The sequence below is a fragment of the Eurypyga helias genome, unplaced genomic scaffold (assembly GCF_000690775.1).
Source record: "Eurypyga helias isolate BGI_N326 unplaced genomic scaffold, ASM69077v1 scaffold27178, whole genome shotgun sequence".
Taxonomy (NCBI): Eukaryota; Metazoa; Chordata; class Aves; order Eurypygiformes; family Eurypygidae; genus Eurypyga; species Eurypyga helias.
This window is the reverse complement of record NW_010265380.1, coordinates 1,923-5,807: the sequence shown is the minus strand read 5'-3', so window position 1 is coordinate 5,807 and position 3,885 is coordinate 1,923.

Here is a 3,885-nt window from a genome sequence, read left to right as displayed (position 1 = left end):
GGCTTCTTCCTCCGGCTGCTCCCTGGCTCCCTATTGTTTCCCAGTACTTTTCGCCCCAGTAAAAGCTCGTTCAGACTTTCCCAAGGCAGAGCAAAGAAGGGTGCCAAGACCTCTCTAGGCAGCATACTGAGTCGCGTCCCTTCCTTCCCCCCAGAATCTTAGCCTCTCCCCCCTGTTTTCTTCCTACAAACACTCCATGCCCCCGGCTCACGCAACAGCTCGAGTAAGCGCAACCAGCCCTTCCCCACAAAGCAGCCTCTGCCCGGCTTTAAAGCCGCGGCGTGCTCCCCCCTGATAAGCAGAAAGGGAAGTTGGGGAGTTGGAAGAGGCCGGTTCTGCTGCGGGTACGCACCTCGCTCTTCTCGGCAGCCGGGGAGCGCGGGGGGCTCCTTCCTCCAGCCGCTGCTGCGCACCCTCTGCTGCGGTACCCATGGTGCCTGCTAGAGGGAGAAAAGCGGTTCGGGACTGCGATGGGTGGGTTTTTCCTCCCAGGGCAGCTCTTCAGCGGCTGGCGGAGCTGCACTCCATTACACAATCCTGCCTGGCTTAGGGATGATGCAAACATCCCACAAAACCTGAGGATAGGGGCGGCTTTAACTTCTTCACTCCTGATCGTGTAGCCACTCGCCAGGGTTTAGCCCAGAGCAAGGGAGCAGTTGCCACTGAAGGATCCATCCGAAAATGAGGCCTCCACAGTGTGGATAGAGATGCTGGAGTTGGCAAATAGTTTCTCCATTCCTCGGGCAAGCCCTGTCCCACCTGGATGGGGAGTGATGCTGAGCACATTCCTCCTCTCTGCCACCTCACGCGGGGGTTAATCCCCCTGGCAGGGGCTAAGGCACGGGCAGCCCCCTGCTCCGGCCCAAGCTGGATGCTCCCACAGCCTGGAAGAGGGAACAGTCCTGATTGTGCTTCCCTAAGACATCGTCTCAACAGCAAGCAGGGCTCCAGGTCCTACCCCTCCTCCTCCAAACTCCCCCTGGCTCTTCCCCTCAGTTGCGTTTATTAACCTTCTTCTGGGAAACACTGGAACTGACCACCAGAAGAGCTCAAAGAGGTAAAACCCACCTTCCTTCGTGCCCAGAAGAGAGCTGAATGCCAGAAGGTGTACCTCTTCCCCATCCCCTCGCTGGAAAGACAGGGTTGTCCACACAAAGGGGTTGCTGGAGAAGTCCTTGTGCCCCTGGGTCTGACCTGAAACCTGCTCAACCCCAGGCATGAGCTTGGGGGTGACGTGAGCTTCTGGTTTCGGCGCTTGCCAGGACACTCCTTGGGTGGGATGCCGTGGGCAGTGGGATGGCTCTGCCCTTCTTGCTTAGCGTGATGCTCTCAGGGAGACCAGTATGTTAGAGAGCAAGTGAACGCTGGGAAAAGGTTGGCTGCATTATTCCCAGGTCCACCAGGTAATTTGAAATCAGATTCTTGTTATTCAGCCAAAAATCAAAGGTATAATTTCCTATCCAGCCACTGCTGGCACCTCACTGCTCCCGGTTCCTGCTTCACTGCCCATATCAGGCGTCTCTAAAGGACAAAGTCTGGTGTTAGAGGTTTCAGTGTGGTTTATGTCACGTGGACCTCCTGCCCTGGACAAGGCACCCACTACACATGGTCTGTGCTGCTGAAAAACTGGATTTACAAGGCAGGCAGCCATGCCAAGATGTTATCAGCTTCTATCTCCCTGTCGTCCCCTTGGCTGCCCTCACTGCGGGGACAACAAAAGGCATCTCGGGAAAAATCCATTGCCCTTTCCCCAGCAAGGTGGACCAGGCTGTCCTACTCACCGAGATATACACAAGTCCAGAGGCAAATACGCAAAATGGAGCTGAGAAAGCCAACACCAGGGAGAAATGCATGTGTATGTCTTTCCGCAGAAACAACGGAAGGTACATCCGTTTGAGAATTTGCACGGAGTCAGGGCTGACTCGATGAGGACTCTAGCAGTGACTTCTGCCCTGTGTTCCCTTCTCCTATCTCACCATTTCCATATGCCCTCTTTGAGGGTACTCAAATTCATCTCCCCTTTTTTGTGGCCTCACTCCATCCTTTGGCCTTTGTACCAGGGAGAGACAGCGTGGTGGTGCCCACCTTGCCGCTGCCGGGCACGGCTGGCATGGACCCAGCAAGGGGAAGTCTTGCGTCCTGGGATCTGGGGAAGCTGAGATGTGTCCCTGCATCTAAAATTACTTAAAACTAAATTTACGCGCATAACCCTAGAGCGAACTCACAAAAGGATGCTTAAATTAAGCTTATTAGCGTCAATCCTTTTGCCCCTCTAGCAGTTTCATGTGCTGGTCCTCTCTGCTCTCATGATGCCTCTGTGCATATACTTAATTGCAATTAGAGACACTAAAATTTTCAGGGTAGTGACAGATCTTTTGCTAACTTAACAATGCAATGCCTACCAGCAAATTCATTATATAAATTCAGCCTGGCGATCAAAATGACGAGTCATAAGCATGTGCCCAGCTCCATTTGTTGCACTGGGAGCCTCGTTTTAACTCCTACTTGATCCAGTGCTGGAAGACGTTTGTTACTCGAGCTGGTGTACAGCTCGAAGTAATGCTTCGTAGGGGGAAGAAATGCAACACTTGTGTCATTCCTGAAGGCTGATAAAGCACTGGGGGGGCAAAAGCATCTGCAGAGTCAGGGTGGAGAATCCGACACCGTGGCTTAGCCGATGCCTTGGGAGAAAAAACAAAAGGGAGTTCAACAAACAGATGCTGGGAGCTGCGAGGTGGCCGAGGAAGCTTTGGGCTCCTCAGCAAACACAGGCAAATGCTCATCCCGACTTGCACGTGTACACACGCACATATGGATGCTCCGTACTGTGCCAGCTCGTTATAGATTCCCACAGGAAAGCCATTAGGGAGGAATTTTTAGCTCTTCTGATGTGTTCATCTCGTTCTTGTAAGTGAAAAGCTGGTCCCTTTGTTTCATGCTGGTTTTAATTCTTCAGGGAGTGGGAATCATAACGAAATAGTGCCATGAGCGTATGTGTAGTATTTTATCCTTATGTATACAGTCTTTCACCGTGTGTCCAGTGAAAATGGGGCCCCAAGAAAACGGAACTCTCCAGACGTGTTCCTCAACCCCAGCACTGCACTGACCTGCAGAAAAAAGTGTGATCAGGGGAAATTTTCACCCAACCTTGCTTTTCTTCTGCATCTTCTGCCTCAGCCCCCGGCAGTTGTAGCCTGACAGTCTGCAGAGGGCGATGCAGCATCAGCTCGACCAAAGGTCCTCCTTCAGTTTTCCATCACCCCGAGTTTGCTCGTGGTCACCGAGGAATTGCAGGGGTTGAAGGCTGAGAGGAGGCCAAAGCTGGAGGGAAAATAAGAGGACCAGACCGTAGACACAGATGTATTTCCCAATACAGTCTCTTCACACCAGCTGCATAGCAGCTGATGAAATAGGAGACGGCAATGGATTGCATTTTCCTGTTAAATCCTGCTGGATAAGGAAGACTTGAATCATTTGTTGCAGCTTTGAAGACCATTGTAGTGACAGCTGGTTATTTCATGAGTGTCTGGGACTCAGTAGCCTAATTGTAAATCAGCTTTAAAAGGCAAGAATCATAGAATCATTTAGGTTGGGAAAGGCTTCTAAAATCATCGAGTTCAACTGTTAACACTGCCAAGTCCACCACCAAACCATGTCCCTGAGTGCCACATCTAAACGTCTCTCAACTCCCTCCCGGGATGGTGACTCCCCCACCTCCATGGGAAGCCCATTCCAATGCCTGACAGCCCGTTCCATGAGGAAATTTTCCCTAATATCCAATCTAAACCTCTCCTGGAGCAACTTGAGGCCGTTTCCTCTTGTCCCATCACCTGTCAACTGGGAGAAGAGACCGACGCCCCCCCCCCCCCGCACCCCCCTTTTGGG